Here is a 21,277-nt window from a genome sequence, read left to right as displayed (position 1 = left end):
CGCGTTCGCGCGCGTCATGGTGAAAATAGATAGCTGGAGAAAGAAGAGAGGAAAAAGGGTTTAGCAAGTTTAGCCATGGCAAGAAGGGGAAAGAACCCCAGGAAGCGTCACCCACGCGAGAAAAATCAGAGGAGGAAGAAGAAGCGAAGAAATGCAGTAATACGTGAATAACAACAGTCCCAGGCAGTTCAATAAATCAATCTAATGCGACGAAGGGGAAAGGTCGTGGGTATCCGAGACCATACCTTTGCTGTTGAAATGGAGGCAGCAGAAGGCACAAGAAGGAGAGAATTGCAGTCGAAGAGGAAAAAGGTTTTCGAAGGCGATGAACAGTGCGGAGTTGCAGAGCGAATGAATGTAACAGTAGGGTGAGCGCGGGGTTTGGGGTAACTTAAACGTTACATTTCGTAACCCAAAAGGCGCAAATTAAGGGCCGCAGGATCGAGCCACGCGTCAGAAGGTCGTTTGCCCAGGGGAAGCGCAAAGGTCTCTAAAGGAGGGCCACGCGATGGGCCACGTGGCGCGTGATAAAGGGTAGCCCAAAGGTTGTAATCATCCCCATTGCAGGGAATGTCCAATCGGTCATTAAGTATACCCCTGTGGTTCAGATAATGTCGCGTCAATAATTCGAAAATTTGCTGAGTCAGCAGAGAATGACACGTCATCAAGAAAGCACATTGATGGCGGGGGCAAGGCTTTAGTCTTTGCGCTGAAGACAAGTCTTCGGCTTAAGACTGGGGGGCTTGTGTACCGTCCCGTATCAGGGCGTTGACTAAGTCAAGGTCGAAGTCAACGACTGGAAGGTCAAAGTCAGCTCAAGGTGTCGCCCAGGTGTAGGGACGCCAAGAGGAAGCGTCGCCAAGGCAGGACAAGGCGTCGCCAAAGCGCGGCGTCGCCTAGGTGAAGGCGACGCCTAGGTGGAGGCGTCACCTAGATGAAGGCGTCGCCTCGGTGAAGGCGTCGTCCAGGTGAAGGCGTCGCCTAGGTGAAGGCGTCGCCCAGGTAAGGGCGTCGCCAGATCGAACAGTGTAAAAGCGAGGTAATCACGGTGTGGTTCCCCGATACCCATGGGTAGGAAAAACCATGGAGGGAACGACGCCATGTGAAAGCCTCAGGTCCCGATATCTCGGGAAAGTGATAAAGAGAAGGAAAAGGTGGCTTCAAGGCCATAGTGATAGTACCAGTGAAGGGCAGCCTGACTCGCGAAGTACCCCTGCCGCCCCAGAGACGCCTTCGGGACAGATACGACCCAAGAGGAAGGTCACGCCCAGGATAACCGGGTGCAGGGTGTGAGAGGAAGGCAGATACGCTCTCAGAGTAAGTGGCTAGATACTTGGGGGCATGAGTTGGCACCCAAAAAGTCACCCCTAGCGCAGTAGCACTCCCCAGCAGGAGGACTCACACGTAGAAACGTCCCCAGGTGGGTCGAAGCGCCCCCAGATGGGGTCATGGCGTCGTGAGGCCCTCCACGTGTACGACAGCCATGCCAGAATAGAAACACCCTTTAGTCAGGTGCCAGGTAATTAAAAGTTATTCAATACAGTTTCCCTTTCGAGCATTCAGGTACTATAATGGCTCCCGAGCGTTTCAAACGTCTTAAATACGCTACGTTTTCTAATTAAGCGCTTTAATGAGTGCGTTACGTTTGTGAGTAAAAGCGCTTTAAGGCGCTTTAAATGCTTGGGTAGTTTAAATAGCGCAGAGAATGTTGGAAAAAGGGTTGGAACCTTTGAAAAATTTAGGAGAAACTCTCTAGTTGCTTGCCCGTGCTTGAGGATTAAGTACAAGTGACTGGAGAATATTTTTGCCTGAAGGGGACAACGCACACATATACACAGTTTCTTTTACCACCTTCAGAGTGCCATACGCGGTGCTCAGATACGTGGGTGGACAGTTTTGGTGTTTCTTGCTGGCTGACTTGAGCGTCGGAGTGCAAACGGCCGCTAGGGCGCCTCTTTGTCCTCTTTTTTGCAGGAATTCACAGGCAATCAGTGGGAAGGAGTCCTTAGCTGACGGTTGAGGTCGTGCACGAAGACGTCCCGGTCAACCGGACGGAACAACAGTTTTTCTGTTATGGTCCCAAAACAAACAATCGGTTGTTTCTTCGAATCAATCGGTTGTTTTGGTTCTTAACAGTTCAACAATTTTAAAAACAGTTTTCAATCTTTTTCTCAAATGCTCAGTCAAAGATAAAACAGTTTTTCTGTTATGGTCCCAAAACAAACAATCGGTTGTTTCTTCGAATCAATCGGTTGTTTTGGTTCTTAACAGTTCAACAATTTTAAAAACAGTTTGCAATCTTTTTCTCAAAACATCTAAGTATAAACAATCGGTTGTTTCGACAAAACAATTGGTTGTTTAATCTTAGTTTGAAAACATTTTACTTTCACAAAGATTGAGATGCTTATGCTTTAGATTCGATCAAGGGGTGGATTACAATATTCAAACTACCCCAGAAGTATACTAAGCCAGCACAGCAACACCAAGCACAACAAAGGCTTCATCATCCTTCAAAGGGTTTGGATTCTTCAAAGCTTGAACACCACTTGGTTCAACATGAAGTAGGAATCTAGATTTTTTGTTCTATTGTTCTACAACTTTGTAAAGTCTAGGTGTATTTTATTTCCTTCTTTCAATTATGTAATTGTATGTAAAACAGTTTCAGATAGTGGTTCTGGAAACTGTGGTTTTAGCTAAGAGTGTTGTGTGTTATTGAGAGGTTCAAGATCAACCTTCTTGGTGTGGTGTAATCTGGTTTTGATTACTTAGTGAATTCTCAGTGGTGAGACGAGGACTGGATGTAGTTCTTGGTTAAGAGTGAACCAATATAAATATCTTTGTTTGAATCTCTCTTCCCTTACTCTGGTAAACTTCTATATAAACTGTTATGTGTATCCTGCTACATTAAACAACAGTTGTTTCGATAAAATAACTGGTTTATATTTTTCAAGAACATTTAATATGTTAAATAAACCAGTTGAACTAATAAATCAATTGATTGATTTAACTGATCTTTTCAATATACTTCTAGTCTCTACGAAAACAATTTACCCCCTCTTGTTTCAGCCATACATTCTAACAAATCATCCATCCCAAACTTTGGTCATGTAAATAAACAGAATCTTTTGTGAAAGAAATAAAACAATTAAGGGAACGAGTGAGATGATTAACGGATAATAATTAAATGGAGATCGCGGGACATAAATAACATTATCTATAGATAATGAAGGAAAAATATTAATGGTACCAACACCATGAGATGAGACCCTAGATTGAGTTGTCATGGTAATCGAAGGTAAATTACTCTTAGTAGATAGGGACGATAAAAGAGATTTATTATCAGTAATGTGATATGTGGCACCTGAGGTTAGAACCCAAGTGATATGAGTTGATTTTTTAGATGTTTTCATTTACGGTGAAACTTTTACTTAAGATTAGGATTTTAACCATTAATGGCGAGGACGTAAGGAAGATTCCCACTGGACACGAACTTAACCAAGTGGTTAAGTAAGTGTGAAGGTTCATTTCACAGAGGCAAATATGAAAAACAAGATATGTTGAGGATGAAATGCAATTGCGGAATTTAAAATGGGCACCAGGTTAACATCTGTTCCTGCCGGTTGACCTAAAACGTATTCGTGCGTCTACATCACTCTCACGTCCAAAATCCCTGCGCTTGCACATGCTTTTATGCCTGAAAACACAAAGACAAAGGGCGCACTAATGGCTGTTTGCACTCCGACGCTCAAGTCAATCTTAGGGCTAGGAAACACCAAAACTGTTTAACGTAAGATTGTTACTGTGTGTTAAGCGGAGCAAATGAATAGCGTACCTTACTAAGTTTGTTACTTCCCTTTATATAGACTGAAACTAGGGTTTCCACTTTACCCAAAATGGGCTTTCTGAGGGGGTGGGCCCAACACTGTCGTTACCAACTCTTAGGATAACCTAGCGCGTGGGGTTCCCTTACTGGAGTGCAACCTCTGACGAGGTGACCAACTGGATGCCTCCTCGTGCACCTGATCTTTGGGGTCACCCGCCTTGGGAGCGCCCTAGCTGTTCACGTGTCATGCATGCAGCTCACCCGTGGAACGTGGACCTCGAAGGTCGTATCTTTTCCAGTGCCTCTATACTCGTGTTACGCCTGAACGCGTCATCCACTCCACACGCATGGACTCTCCTACCCTAGCCTCTCCCCTTACTGATAACTGGTGTGTGGTCTGGGATCCACCTCTCATGGCCTAGCTCTGCTGTTCGAGTCCCTAATGTCCGACCTCTCCACACTGTCTAGTGACACGTCGGTAGATCCTGGTGATCGATGTCTGAGCACTCTTTGGTTCCTTGGCGCACATGCCTCGCGAGACACTGACCCATGCCGCTCGTGGGACCCTACTTACGTTGCCCCAATATCACCAGTGGTCAACGACGCCCGAGGACTGGTCGGTACATCATCAATGGTGGTCAAGGCCTCCCAAATGATGCACTTACTCATGATTATGAGCGAAACCCAAAGAGCAACGTGATTACTCATGATTACGAGTACAGTCCATACGGGGGAGAGCTGACGTGAGACTAACAGAGCTGCCTTCCCGGGTACCTGGTATCTTTCCTCAGGTTCTTACCATATTCTGCTCACAAAGCATATAAGTTTTTGAAACTGGTCTTGTTCTTGAACAAGGGCTGAACTGATCGCCTGATCGATCACCGCTAGATACAAACTAAGTGGCATGCTTGGCTGTGGTTTGCACAGGACTGGAGGGTTGGCTAAGTACTCCTTCAACTTGATGAACACCTCTTTATCCTATTGGTAAGGGAGGTCGCCCCCTCCTCCGACTGATGCAAATCCAGAAAAGACAGACATGCGCCTCATCAGTGTGCGCCTTTCCTGGTTTGTTTTCATACCACGCTCAGTGAGCAGGAAACCTAGAAACTTCCCTACTTCTGTTCCGAACACACGCTTCTTGGGGTCCGGTTTCACCCTATACTCGACCATCTTTATGAACAGACCTTCTAAGTCAATTAGGTGTCTTTCCTTCGCCCTCTGGTGGACAGGTCGGACCTTGGCATTCAGATCCTGTGCCGTTTCGTCGGGGGTGTTGCTAAGCTTGGTGACCTTTCCTCCAATCTCTCTTTCCCTTGGATTTAATCCAAATAGATTAGGTCTACTCTCCTGGGCTATCTCTTCATGGGCAATTTCTGCTTTGGTCCAGGCGATTTCGGTGCAATTGACCTTGGGCTAGCGACCTCCTTTGTGTACGGTGGTCGTGTAGTGACCATGAATACACCTATCTTCGTTTTGAGGCTGTTCTCGTAACATCTCTTCGCCTCCTTCTGATCTGACTTGATGGTAATCAGCTTTCCTGCCAAGTCAGGAAGCTTCATCTTCACGTGTCTCGTCGACGGCACCACCCCCAACTTATTCAACGTAGGTATACCCAACAGCATGTTATAAACGGATGAGGCATTGACGACGAGATACCTGATGTTCTCCGTACGGGACGCGATAACATCCGTGAAAGTGGTCCTCAACTCTAAGTGTTTGCGCACCTCCACCTGCTCTCTCGCGAAACCGTATAGGCAGCCATCATAGGGCCTTAGCATGTTAGGGGACAGTTGCAGCTTGTTGAAAGTCGTCCAGAACATTACGTCTACCGAGCTTCCCTAATCCACTAGTACACGGTGCACCTTCCTTCTTGCCGTTACCATTGAGATCACCATCGGGTCGTTGCCATCGGGAACAACATCCTGAAGGTCGGCCTTGGTGAAGACAAGGTCGACATCGAAAGCATCATCGGCCATTTGTGCTTCTACCGACATCACCGCCCGTGCATATCTCCTCCACTGAGAAGTTGTACAACCTCCTCCCGAAAAACCTCCCGCGATGGTGTGAATCTCACCCTGCACGGGGACTTCATGCCCCGGGCCACCGCCACGTCCTCGGTCCCATGCTTTACTTGCAAGTAATTCCTCAGGAAACTGTTCTTTACCAACTCATCAAGCTGGTGTCCCAGTGCCAAACAATTGCGTATGAGATGGCCGAATGCTTGGTGGAACTCACACTAGGCATTCTTGTTGGGCTCGAGCTTTTTGTCGGTCTTGGGGGGTACCTTCAGCCTCTCCGCTACGTTAGGGATAGATATGAGGTCCTTCAATTCTACCACAAAGTCGTGCCTCGGTGGCACGTTCTCCATCTCACGCCCCCTAGTCTGAGGCTTCCTTGGTTGATAGGGTTGTTGCTTCGCGGGGGTCTTTTTCTCTGTCGTTGCCTCATACACCCTTAGGGGTTGAGGGCGACCTGATGCACGCGGGCGCGTGGGAACCACACACGTGCGCTTCTCGTTAATTTCCCCTTCTGGCGCAATATGAGCCACCGCATGGCGTCTTAACTCAGCGAAGGTCTTAGGGTGGTTTCTGATAAGTGATTCACTGAAGGGGCTTGGCACAATGCCCTTCCTGAACGCGTGCACCATCATCCTTTATTCCTTGAGGTTTGTACCGTCCCGTCCCCGGGTGTTGACCATAGTCAAAGTCAATGTATGTTGGGACCCCTCAAGGGGGCCTAAGGGAAGAAAGTTAACATTTGACCGCTTAAGGCGTCGCCGGGGTGAGGCGTCGCCAAGATGAGGCGTCGCCAGGTGTAGGCATCGTCAAGATGAGGCGTCGCCAGGCTAGGACGTCGCCAAGATGAGACGTCGCCAGGTTAAGGCATAGACGATGTCACCCCCCGATACCCATGGGTAGGAAAGACCATGAAGGGGGCGACCACCACGAGAGGCCTCAGTACCTCAGAACAGTAATAAAGAAAAGAGACAGGTGGCTCCAAGGCCATAGTTCTAGTACCAGTGAGGAGTAACCTGACTTGTGAAGTACCCACGCCACCGCTGGGAGACCCCTGGGACAGATACGACCCATGAGAGGGCCACGCCCAGGGGATAACCACGTGCATGGTACGAGAGAAAGGTAGATACACTCCCAGGGCGAGTGACTAGAGGTTGGGGCGCATGAGTTGGCACCCAGAAAGTCACCCCTTGCGCCAGATGCACTCCGAGAAGGAGGACTTGCACGATGGATTATCCCTAAGTTGGGTTACGACGCTGTAAGCCCCTCCACGAAGAGTAATGATCAAGTCAGAAGAATACGTGGCAGTAAGCACTGAAACATCAATGTTTTCCTGAAAGTTCGCTAAGGTACGCATTAATTTAGTTTACGTTTCGAACGCTTTGAAGCACTTTAAATGCTTTAAATGCTTTAAACGTTTTAAACGCGTTGAACGTTTTTATACGCTTTAAGACGCTTTAAAAGCTTTAGACGTTTAAAAGGGGCTTTAGACGTTTGAGACGGGGATCGGAGTTTTCAGTTTAAACACACCCTAGTTGTTTTGCTCGCGCACCCACTGTACGCACAGGCAATTAGGGTAGCATTCAATACTCAGTTATTAGACCACCTTCAGAGCATCCGTTCACGGTGTTCCGATACGGAGGTGCGTCACTCTTTGATGTTTCTCGCTAGCTGACTTGATCGTCGGAGTGCAAACGGCCGCGAGGGCGCCCCTTTGTGCACTTCTTTTCAGGTACTCAAAGACGATGCAGAACGAAGGTGCCCTAGCTCGCGAGGAAAGCCACACACAAGGACGTCCCTGGTCAATCGGCGGGAACAAGGTTCAACCTCACCACCTGTGCTCCAAAGCGGTGGAGGAATTCCTTCAAAGAGTCTCCCTGATATTGTCTTATGTCAAAGAGATCATAAGAGATAGGTGGGGGAGCCTGATTCGCAATGTACTGTGCCCTGAATAGCTTTGTAAGCTGTGGGAACGACGTCACATGGCCATCAGGGAGGTTGATGAACCAGTCCATCGCTGTTCTCACCAGGGTGCTCATGAACAGCTTCCATTTCATCGCATCGGAGCCCCTAACCACCATCATCTACGTATGGAAAGCCGTGAGATGGGCCTCCGGGTCCTCCGTACCAGTGAAGGTAACCTTGGGCCCTACAAGCGTGGCTGGTATTACGGCATCCATTATTTCTTGCGAGAATGGCCACGGGAACTCCCTGGGCGGCGTTGCAGGTTCTTGATCTTCCTCCTCATGTTTGCTTGCGTGATTTTGCAGATCCCTGCGCAATTCCTCATTTTAACGGCGCAGTTCTTCGCTCGTTGTCCGCGACGCCGCCAAATCAGCATGAATGTGTTCTTGGTTTGCTCTTGACGCACCCACCCCTTCTTGAAGGAACTACATGCCTCCATAACCTGTTGCAGGGTGAGGCCTTCGCCCTCGTTTGGTACAACAGGTCCTTGCCTCGTACTTCTCATCTCCTAGATCTATTTGGTTCTTGCTGGTGGGACAATGTTTTGTATCGTGCCCCACGGTGAGCGCCAAATGTTCCTGCCGGTTGAGCTAAAACGTATTTGTGCGTCTACGTCACTCTCACGTCCAGAATCCTTGCGCTTACCTGTGCTTTTCCTTTGATGAATGCCTGAAAACACAAAGACAAAGGACGCCCTAGAGGCCATTTGCACTCCGACGCTCAAGTCAATCTTAGGGTTAGGAAACACCAAAACTATTTAACGTAAGACTATAAATGTGTGTAAAACGGCGCAAATGAATAGCGTACCTTACTAAGTTTGTTACTTCCCTTTATATAGACTGAAACTAGGGTTTCCACTTTACCCAAAATGGGCTTTCTAAGGGGGTGGGCCTAACACTTTCATTAACCACTCTTAGGATAACCTAGTGCGTAGGGTTCCCTTACTGGAGTGCAACCTCTGACGGGGTGACCACCTGGATGCCTCCTCGTGCACCTGATCTTTGGGGTCACCCGCCTTGGGAGCACTCTAGCTGTTCACGTGTCATGCATGCAGCTCACCCCTAGAACGTGGACCTCGAAGGTCGTATCTTTCCCAGTGCCTCTATACTCGTGTTACGCCTGAACGCGTCATCCACTCCACACGCATGGACTCTTGTGACCTAGGCTCTTGCCTTACTAATAACTAGTGTATGGTCTGGGATCCACCTCTCGTGGCCTAGATCTGCTGTTTGAGTCCCCGATGTCTGACCTCTCCACACTGTCTAGTGGCACGTCGGTACATCCTGGTGATCGATGTCTGACCATTCTTTGGTTCCTTGGCGCAAGTGCCTCGCGAGACACTGACCCATGCCGCTCGTGGGACCCTACTTACGTGGCCCCAATATCACCAGTGGTCAACGACGCCCGAGGACTGGTCGGTACATCATCAATGGTGGTCAAGGCCTCCCAAATGATGCACTTACTCATGATTATGAGCGAAACCCAGAGAGCAACAAAGAAGAGAAACTAAGAGAGAACACATAAAAATGGAATGTTCTAGCCGGTTGACCGAAAATGGCTTTGTGCGTCAACGATAATCTCACAGCCGAGAATCCCTACGTTCACTTGTGCTTTCCTTCTGATTGAACACCTGAAAACATGAAGACAAAGGGCACCTTAGAAGCCGTTTGCACTCCGACGCTCAAGTCAATCTTAGGGCTAGGAAACACCAAAATTGTTAAGCGTAAAAGCTCTGTGTAACTGTGTGTGTTAAGCGGCGCAGAATGAATAGTGTACCTTACTAAGTTTGTTACTTCCCTTTATATAGCCTAGGGTTTCCACTGTTTCCGTTACCCAAAATAGGCTTCCTGAGGGGGTGGGCCCCAACGCTGTAGTTACCCACTCTTAGGATAACCTAGCGCGTGGGGTTCCCTAACTGGAGTGCAACCTCTGACGGGATGACCACCTGGATGCCTCCTCGTGCACCTGATCTCTGGGGTCACCCGTCTTGGGAGCGTCCTAACTGTTCACGTGCCATGCATGCAGCTCACCCTTGGAACATGACCCTCACAGGTCGTATCTTTTTCAGTGGCTCTATACTTGTGTTACGCCTGAACGCGTCATCCACATGACACACATGGACCCTCGTGACCTAGGCTTCTCCCTAACTGATAACTGGGTGTGTTGTCTGGGGTCCACCTTTTACGGCCCAGCTCTACTGTTTGAGTCACCGATGTCCTATCTTGCATCGTCCTCACTATACGGCCGAGAACACATCAGCACATCCTGGTGATCGACGCCTGACCACTCCTCGGCACCTTGGTTCACGTGCCTTACAAGGCACTGACCCACATCGCTCGTGGGCCCTGCTTACGTGGCCCCATCATTACTAGTGGTCAACGACGCTCGAGGACTGGTCGGTACACAAGCCCACCAGTCTCAAGCTGTAACTTGCTCAGCGAAGAGACTAAGTCCTCGCCCCTGGCGACCTACGTGGCTCTATGTGAAAGGACATGAATAATGCATCGAAGTGATGCCTCTTTGCCCATTTTAACTGCGCACACGTATTTTGATCAACGACCAGGGCTTAACGTCGCTTGCGCTTCTTAGTTTACGTTAAGTATTCGAAAATGTGCGCTTCCAATCACTGTTCCATCATTTTCAGAAACACCTTTTGATTGCTTCGTCTTCTTCCTCGAGCGCTCTCGCGTTTCCCTCTAGAAAGTCCAGAACTTTTATCCTATTTTGATCAAAAGGTACGAACTTTACCGATTGATCGCCCTTATTTATCGATTTCGATGCTTGATAACTGCCTGGGACTGTTTAAACTCCTTGCATTTTAAGCTTACTCTGTTTTTTCTTCGTTCCTCTATTTTTCTGGGTTTTCCTCGAGTGTGGGGTTTTCTGGGTTTTCGCTGAGTTACGCCATAGCCCGTTTCTGAACCTTCGTTTCCTTCTTTTTCTTGTTTTCTAGCTTTCTTTGACATGGCTCGAACGAAAACGACATCCAACCCTCCACCCCAAGTATATTACAAAAGCCTTGTACCCTTGGGCCTCTGTGGAGCTTCTCGCCGAGACCTCTACCCTCACCTCTAGCGAGGATGTGAGAAAGCACAGGGACGGTGAGCCTGACTGTGTAGGGCGTGTCTTTGGGCGTGAGAGTGACGCTTATGCCTCCGTCCGGCCCTGCGCTAAGGGCGAACCCGTGTGCTATGATGAACGAACCAACAACGGAGCGCCATAGATGAAGAAAGTGTGTGCAACGATACTTACCCTAAATAGATGACAAGCTCAATGGTAATGACACCAAATGCCACAAAGTACATCCAATCAAACTGGAAAGCATAATTTAGCTTTGGAGATGTTAGCACGTTAAAATGTGCCACACTTCTAGTAGGAAAAAATAGCCGCAACATTATTATCAGACCTTCTCACGACTGGAAAAAATGCGAATTAAGACAACCCACATGTCTGAGGTCAACAACGATGGATTTAGCATGGTAGAACCATTGATCTGTGACAAACCAAGAGAGCATATTTAAAAATACTACATCTCAGTCAAAGCTGGATGTTGCGGCTTTATCATACGTCTCTTCTTTGTTTTGCTAAACAATAGTAGAAATACTGATAGGGAAAAATGGCACGAGAAAGATGCTATTGCTAGTTAGACGTTAATAAACTATAGAATCAGGTAAAATTTCTCCAATGCTAGGAAATAATTTCAAGAACTTTGATGGGTATTAAAATTTTCAGAGTAGGACACAACTATTAAATTATTTTGGTTTAGAAGGTGCCAAAAATGATAGATAAACATAGAGAGGAAGAACAAAACCAAATAACTGCATCCTAGAGTTTCCTTTTAATCAATTATTTTTATTAGTTCAATCTATTTAGTTTTGGTACCTTTATTCAATCATTTTATCCAGTGTCACAATACAAATATAATTCCTGAAAAAAAAAATATAATCAGAATAGCTATGGTTTGAGTCCATACCTTTAGCCTAACAGAGACTAAAGAGTAAAACATGAACATGGGCACTACAAATTCAACAAAAGGAAATGCCTGAAATCAAAAGAAATGAATGTAAATAATAATGCTTGAAGGTCTTACATCACACTGGTTGACATGTTGTGACAACAACATAATAACTTGAATCGGGCATCCTAGTTAAAGAGAAATTTTATACTCAGATCTTGCATTCTTTCTAATTTTATAGCAAGAACTTCTAATTTTGCTGGCGGAGTGTTGTTAGGTATATAGTGAACCTTTTGTCTTTCTTTCTCTTGCCATCAATATTAACTAGAGTAAATTAAACTCCCTTTTAACATTCTCCTTTTCTCTTAACTAGTGTTATTCAAAATGTTTCAAAATACTACAACTGGATCCATATAACAAAGATCACGTCACAAATAAGTCAATAACAACTTTTCAAATAGAAGCCAAACAACACTCAACCAACAATTAAGTTCAACAACATATAAGTAAAAAGACAAGACAAAACAATTTAATTAATACAAATGGAACATACAGATCAAGATTAGAAATCACAGCTTTATTCAAACAATTGGAAAAGGTTCAAAGTTCTCATAGATTCCTAGAGATTGTAAATGAGGGAATACAACATGAGAACAAAATCTAGGATTTTAAGATGGGGAAGATAAGCACAAAAATAAAAGGAAAAGGGCGAGAATGAAGCATAAATCGAAACTTACAATGATAAGCTTGAAGAGGCTGGTCTCCTTCGAAACAGAGAAGTGTCATTGTTGCAGAGTGCGTTGCCGTTGCAGAGTGCGTTGCCGTTGCAGAGTGCGTTGCAACCACAGAGTGTGTTGTCGTCGCAGAGTGCGTTGCTTTCGTAAAGTACGTTGCAACCGCAAAATGTGTGTGTTGTCGTCGTAGAGTGCGTTGCAATCGCAAAATGTGTGCGTTGTCGTCGTAGAGTGCGTTGCCGTCACATAGTGCATTGTAGAGTGCGTCGCCGTTTCCGAGAGTGAGAGATGAGTAGAAAAGGTTAAAGAGAGAGAGATAAACTTAGAAATTCAAACCTACATACTATTTGCTAAGATTTACAAAAATTAAATAAGTTTTTTTGAAAAGTATGCATATCTATTTTTAATTTAAATAATATTTTGAATTTATTATTAATTTAATTTTATGTTTAAATAAAATTAAAAGATTAAAATACTTTAAATGTAATTTTTAAATTGAAATGAATTATTTTAATATTATACTAAAATTAATAAATTAGTAAATTTATTCATATTAATTTAAAATATTTTATAAATTAAAAATTAATTTTATAAAATTTAATTATTCCAAAATTAATATCTAAATTCAAATAACAGTAACTATAAATTTAAGTATCTAACTATATTATGATTAGAAACTAAAAAATTAGTTTCTAATTTTATTATTTTTATAGACAATAAATTAGATTCTAAAATAGATTAATAGTTACTTTGAAAACAAAATTCCAATTACATCTTATTACATCTAATATGAGACTAATAAAATTGTCTTTAAAAATTTTATTTTTATTATTAACGATCATAAATATAATATCTAATTATAATTTTTTTTATTAATAATAGATATTTTTAATATTTAATAATTTTTAGTTTGTAAAATAGTATCTAAATTATTTATTATAGAAATTATTTTTTAGTTTCCAAATTAATTACTATAAAATCATTTTCTTCTAGTGGGAAGGTGGACCATGAACATGATGGGAATGTGCATAGAGAGGATGAATAGGTACAAGAGATTTTTTTTTGAACAACAATGAATTAATAAAATAAGAGGGGACACTTAAGGGGTGTCCCAACCCTTTTACAGATCCATACCTAGTATAGATGTTCAGCAACACACCAGAGAAGAAAACAAAGTTGTACTAGTAATTCCCCCCAAACCCAAAGCTAAACCTACATGATGGAGAAGCCTTGCTATTGGGCCTCAGGCTAACAATGCTAAAGGTCCAAAGAAACAATGAATCAATGAAACACCTGCGTAGTTCATGAGTGGGGTACACCATTCCAAAAAACATGAGGGTAATTAATACAGCTTCACATTCCCCGCAAAAAGAATTGTGCCCAGCAGTGTAGCACAACCCAACCCATTGAGCTTTCCTTCATCCGTTCCAGCCAAGCCTCTTCTTACGTGTTCACCATAGCTAGCTCCACCTACTAGGTGTTTGCACCCTCCTCAGCACACGTGGTAACCACTTAAAGATCTCCAGATTTGTTGATCCTTGACAGTTGCAATACGGTCCTAGCGCCATCAACTTTTATTCTACTTCCTTGTATATTTAGATAGAAACTGTACCTGCAAAACTACAAATAAAGTTAGCCAACACCTATTTTTTCTTGCTGCTGTTTTGTAGAGTCTTTCCTGTTGCTCCATCGGTAACCACAACTTCAACATGTTTCCCTTTGGCAAGCCATTTTCCCCAACTGCTATACTGTTACCATAGATGAAGAATCGTCTTGCCAGAGTAACGTAACCAAGTTTTTACCCCCAATACATTATCCCTACAACCATGACAGACTCGATTGCACCCAAGAGACCAACAGACCAAACTGGAGAGTGTTAAACTTGTCCTACATGATAACACTTGTTAATCTTTCCAGCAACAGCAAATTTTCCGTGCAACAGCCTCTATTTCTTAAACTGTGGTCTTCCTCACCAGCTCCCCACCAGACCGTTTAGCCCACCTGCCCATCTCAGTAAAGCATCTTCTAGCAGAAAAGTACCCAAACTCCTGAGATTACTTGGTGCAAGTGCTTAGTCTCACATCCTGCCACATCTACACACGAACTAGCCAGGGACCTGCACAAACCGAACCCACTTATGCAGCTAAACCGCACCTGTCATCTTAATTCTTATGCCTCCTCCTCATCGACTGCTATAACACCCCTCGTACTTTTGCCTCTGGTTTGCTTTCTTAAGACAATATACCTAGCCATGTACTCCTGTGTCCTTTGTAGATGTGCTATTCCACCAGATGAATACAAAAGCTTCCACTAGCATGCCATCACCCTTTCAAGTTAAACAACTGTACTTTGTTAAAAAGCTACAGGAAAGCACTGATTGGGATTCAAGATCCAATCTGAAAAAGCAGATACAAAAACTGGTTGCCTTGTATTTTAACCACAACCAGGATAGCAGCTGGGCATTTTGAAGAATTTCTTCCGCGTCTGGAACCCCACCTTTAAAAACAACTTGGTTTCGCTGCTCCCAGATGCTCCTAATGATCACCACCCAAACTCCTCTCCACACCTGGTTTTGCTTATTAGATAGATGGATTAGGTAGAAGTTTTCCAAGTGATTCCTGATTTCGTTGCTTTGAGCCTCCACAATACCAATCCAGCGGTAGCAGCCATACTATACTCTTTGTGCGACCACGCAATCTAAGAATAGGTGTTGGGATGTTTCTTGTAATTGATTACACATGACACAAACCGGCGAAACCACAGGGACTCCTCTCCTAATAAGATTGGCAGTGGTTGGGAGTCTATCAAGTATGACTCTCCAAGCAGTGATGAGCGCTTTAGGCATAACTTTCGCTTGCCATAGAGCACGGTAGATACTATCCACAGGAACATAAGCCGTTTGTTGCGTCAGGATTTGGTAAGCAGACTTAACCGAGAAAGCCCCTTTAGGATCCTCCCTCCAGACTAGGCGGTCCTGGGTTTCCTGACATATGCTACCCGTATCCAGTATTGACGTCAGCTCTTCCTCCCTTCTTGCTTCCCATTCAAACCTCTCCCTTCTCCAATTAGGCTTAAACCGCCACCTCCCTTCCTCCCATATTCCTACCTCTCCCACTTCTTGCCTTGATCATTGGACAAGGAATATAATCTAGAGAACATGGATTTTAGACTACTGTTTTGTAACCACACGTCCTCCCACAGCCTAATAATACTCCCATCGCCAATTTTCCACCCTATGGCTTTATAGAACCATCCTTCTTGTTGGTCCCCTTCACCGCACACTTTTGCTAGATCCCTCCACCACCACGACTGGTGTTTCAACCCTACCTGACTTCTAGCAGTTTCGGGACCATACTTAGAAATAAGAATTTCTTTCCATTTTCCACCCGCATCACTCATGATAGACTCATTAATAGGCACAAGAGATACCTATTAATAAAACATTTTCCAAGGGTCCACAAGATATCTATATGATAGACTTCACATTGAGGTGAGGAGAGGACGTGTTTCGCTCCACTACTCCATCCTTTAATTTCTTTATCAAATTCCTCTACAATTCTATTGGGATTAGAAATTGGATCCCCATACCTATGTTGAGGTTCCATTTTCCTCATCCCCTGCCCTCTGCCCTACACCTGCTTCAAGGAGTCAAAGGAGATGTGATTCAAAAGACTCATCAAGAAAAAATAAATAATAAAATTTTAAGAGAAGTACAAAATTCTATAAAATAATCGGAAACAAAAAATAAGTTAAATCATTCACAAAAGATAAGGACAAAGGGGACTGAAATGAATGATGAAGATACCTAAAATCAGAAGAAGAGCTAAAAATGAGAAAAACAAGTTAATGATGTTCACTATAAGCAGTGGTATCAAAGAAATTACTTTAGATGATGTTTTGTGTCCATCACAAAGGTATGCAAACATAAAATAGAAATAAAAAATAAAAATGGGATTAATCAGTTACCTAGTAGAGGGATTAGGAAGGTAAAAAAGTGAAGGGAGGAAAAAAGAGAAGAGTGGTGGTGTGGTGATCTACTTGAGTCCTTTAAAGAGAAAGCAAAAAAAAAAGGATTCTTGATCTTAGAACTAATTAGAGGGGTTGTGAGGGTAATATAAACTTGAACTTGGTTAACTTATTTTTCTTCGAGCAGGTGTGTGAGTTCTCGCAGGTGGGGTTGATTTTCATCCCTAATATATGAAAACGATGTTGTTTAGAATATGTGGGACAAAGTGATAAGAAATTATATTGAGATTTATTATAATTAACACATGATTATATTGAGTTTGTTTATAGTCATATATTTACTGTGAACCTTTTGTAGAATCATGGGAGATGAAGTTGGAGTCCCATGGGTGTAAACTGAATAAATTTAGGGCTCCACACCATGGTATTGGGGATACAATTGAGAATTTTGGATTGTTATCCCTTTGCATCGCCAATTATGACACCCTTGAATAAGGGGTTGTTGTATATATTGTAGAAAGGTGGTGGACATATATATATATATATAAAAGAATTGTTGTGCACATCATCAATAAACATTTGCATCTAGAGCCTATTTGTTACATCTTATGGGATGTCTAATTTGTTGTCTATAATGCCATCTCAATTAGTGTTTCGTATGTAGGACAATTTAGTTACATTATGATATGTGATGGATATATTTAGAAAGCAACTCCATTGATTCATTTATATGAGTTATTTGTAAATGTTAGCTTTGCTCACACGAAGCAACTAACACGTTAGGTCACTGGTTAATAATTTTATCATTCAATCAAAGGTAAGTGTTACAAGAGACAAAAGGTTTTATTTATAGATGTCCAAGCTAAAGGAGTAGCTCCACAAATGTATTAAAAATGGTATTTTTTTTGGGTGAGGTGGGATTTTCATACTTCAAGCTTCTTCTTCCATGTTTCTCCATGCTTTGGCCAAATTCTGAGGTTCTTTGGCTGAATTTACAAACCCAAATCAAGGCTCAATTGAGACCTAAAGAAACCCACTCAAGTATCTACAAAATCCTATAAGATACAAAAAAATAATACAATTTGTACAAGATTAAGAAAAAAAAAAAGAAAATTCTAATGTTATATCGGGGCTTCGTCTTCTTCTATCCCCTTAGTCATGGTTTTTGTGGTTGGATGATTTTGATTTACAATGTCATTTTTGAAATAAAAGATACTTAGCTTCTCTAGATTTTGCAATATAGAATATAACCAATATCGATTCCTAGAGGACACATATTTAATGTACTAAATATTTAATATTATTCCATACAAATTAATTTTGAGGTTTATAGATGTGAAACTGTGAAATGCAAATTTAAAAAACACAAATTCAAAACAAAACGAAAAACAAAAATTCAAGAATATGAAAAAAGATCAATAAAAAAATTCAAGAACTAAACAATCATTTTATCATAGTTATCTCAAGATTAGTTCCAAGTTTGAATAATTAACCAATTCAATTAATCAATTAAACCGATTATATGAATCAAATCAAAATATCATTCAACCTAATCATATTTAACTATCAAATCAAGATTCAATCAGTTTCTAATTTAATTTTAAAATCGGAGATGCAAATTGTAATCACAAAATGCAAAACCAAAAGTAGAAAAAGAAAAAGAAACTCATAACGTTAAGTGATCCATGCAAACTCAATTTGGCTTGTTTTTTTCTTGATTATGTGAATTGATCCTCAAGATTTAATTCTCCATGCATGAAGAACAAGAAACGAATTTCACAAAAAAGAGAGAAGAAGAAAAGTAAAAAACAAAAAATTGAGAGAAAATAAGATGAAAAGACAATTCTTAAAACTATGAAATTTAGTAAATGATGTTTGTATACAAGTTTAAAGTGCATCTAGGCTATTTAAATAATATAAAATCTGAAGTAACCATAAAACTAATTGTGAGCTCTAATTAGGCCCATAAGCCAAATTATAAAATTTTAAGTTAATACATTAACATCATTATTATTATTAGGCCATAATTATGGTTAGAATTCGAGTAAAGGAAATATTGTTATTTTTTTAAGGAGAAAGATATTTTGGCAATGTGTGATACTCATGTGTTAAAATATTGATGTGGAAAAGTTAATATAGGATGAATTTTTGGATTGAGGTTTTGCAGTGTGAAAGAAAAAAATAATTTAGAACTTTAAAAGAACAAAATATAATGATATTGGATAAATTAAGTAAGGAAATACAATATTTATAAATATAAATATTTGGTTACTGAGGTTTATAATTAGTTGATAACAATATTCTTATATTTCTTTTGATTATTGTTTTTGTTTTATGTTGTTGAAATTCCTCGAATTGAATGCATATATTATAATTTTGATACACTAAAATATATACGGTTGATTTTATTAGATATAAAACAATGTCATAACATGACTTGGATATTGATGTGAGCTAATTTTAGATTTATCCATTTTAGATATGACACTTTACTTAGGATTGAGATTTTATCAATTATATGGTGAGAACCCAAAGAAGATCCTCACTAGACACGAACTTAACCAAGTGGTTAAGTAAGTGTGAAGGTTCACTTCTAGAGGGTAAAGGAAAAACACAAGTATATGGTGATTGATGATGAATGACAGAAATTAAATGAACATGAACGGAAACATAAAAGCATGGTAGAAACCGAATTGACAATGGAGGAAAATAAGAACATAAGAACTCAAAGATAAATGGAGTAATGAAAAAATGGAAGAGATGAAGGAAGGAAAAACTTATGTGATGGAAGAGAGTTGGTCACGCCACTTGGAGTGTGGTTTTCCTCCAAGATAAGTGTTGATGACTACCACTTGAGAGCTCTCCAATCACTCAAGATGAGACCTAATTCTAAGAGGAAACAAGCCTCACAAACACCTCACACAATTTGTGCAAAGTAACTTTTCTATTCAAATTCAACATATCCAAATACAAGGAGTATGACACCCTATTTATAGGAATGGGTGGCTTGAAAAACAAGAAGAACAAGGGTAGGATGAGAAGGACTAAAAGGGGTGGCCTAGGTCATTGACTTAAGTCAAAACTGCACCTAAGGCTCACTCTTCTAGAAACTAGGTCAACTTCCTAAACCTAGATGACTTGTCTTGAAAAAGTGGGCTTGAATCAAGCCCATTTTGCTATGAGCACTCCTATTTATGCTAAAGGCACCTATTTGGACTCCTCAAGCATCATTTATTTACAACTTGTTTTATTCTTAAGAAGACTAGCAAAAAGAACATTAGATGCTCTAATCTTTGTCCATTTCTCCCTCTGGTGAGGTCTTCACTTGAAAATGGAGATGACTTCTCATAGTGTGAATGGTAATTTGCATCCTTGGTCATCTCCTTGTTGGCTTGGTTTGTATTAGGTATAGAAAAAAGACTTGAGTAAGAAATGAAAAAAAATATATTAATGGTGTAATTTCACATGGAATTATTATTTGGGGAGCAAATATTTATGATTATTACATATATTGTAGTTATTATTTGCAGAATTTTGTTTATATAGTAAATTAGTTATGTTGTATTTTGAATTAATAAATTAATTTCTTGATTTTAAAAATTTGATTATATTATATGTTTGATTTTGTTGATTTTTTTTTATAAAATAAAGTTGTTTTAACATAATTTTTTTATGTTATTTAATTTTTTTTCTTAACTGTATTTTATTATTCTTTTGTTGATGTTAATATATATATATATATATATAATTATAATTATCGTAATTTTTAATATATATTATTAGTGTGAAATATAGAAGATCACAAGAAGAGAGACAGTTAAATTGTGATTTAAATAAATTTAAAAAACTTTTTGTATAAGTCATTCAATTTACTATATTGAATTTACTATATTGAAGTGGAAATTTTTGTTGTAATATAATAAGATAAAAAAAATTCTTTCATTTATTGTATTATATCATATACATTTGAACTAATTCAAGTGAATCATTTGTCTATGTTACTTATGTTTTCAATACTAAAAATTATACTATGATTATTTCGTTTGATATACAATATCTAGTGCATATTTGACCTAAAGGGATATGCTACAAAAGTGGGGCTCAAGACGAAATCTTCTACTCATATATTTCAATAGATTTTGTGTGATGAAGCTTAAAACATTTTTTTCTAAGAAGACTTATAATAGATATGATTATACATATATATTGAAAGGCTTATTTTATGTTTATATCTTCTAGCTTAAAGAGAACATGTCAGATGATAGTGACATGTAATATAAAAAGAATTAAGGAAAAGAGAAGCTATACACACTCATTTATAATGATTCATTTATTTTAATAGACTACATTTAGTTCTTGACCAAACCAGTCAACAATGAAGTACACATCAAATATTCTTTGTGCTTGTAGCCACTTTTAGCTAACCCCCTTAGTATTCTTGACCAAGCCACTCCTGACTTACCTGAGTACTCTTTGCTCAAGCCACTCCTGATTAACCTATGTATTCTTTGCTCAAGCCACTCTTGGCTAACTTGAGTATTCTTTAGACCTAGCCTCTCCTAGCTAACCAAGTATTCTTTCATATCGTAGTCACTCTTGGTTGGCCATGTCACAAAGTATTCTTTACTCAAGCCACTCTTGAATGACCTTGAGTATTATTCGCCAAAGAGGCAGTCTTGGCTAAGATAAGTAGGTTTAGTGTTTAATGATCTACTACTAGGTCTTATAACTAGGGAGGATTATGCCTGAGGACGAATATAATGTTTAGGATTTCTCTCCTAATTCAAATTGTCTTGCTCTATATGAAGGGTAAAGTATT

This window comes from Phaseolus vulgaris, chromosome 8 (genome assembly GCF_051622355.1).
Source record: "Phaseolus vulgaris cultivar YP4 chromosome 8, ASM5162235v1, whole genome shotgun sequence".
Taxonomy (NCBI): Eukaryota; Viridiplantae; Streptophyta; class Magnoliopsida; order Fabales; family Fabaceae; genus Phaseolus; species Phaseolus vulgaris.
This window is presented reverse-complemented; position numbering follows the sequence as displayed.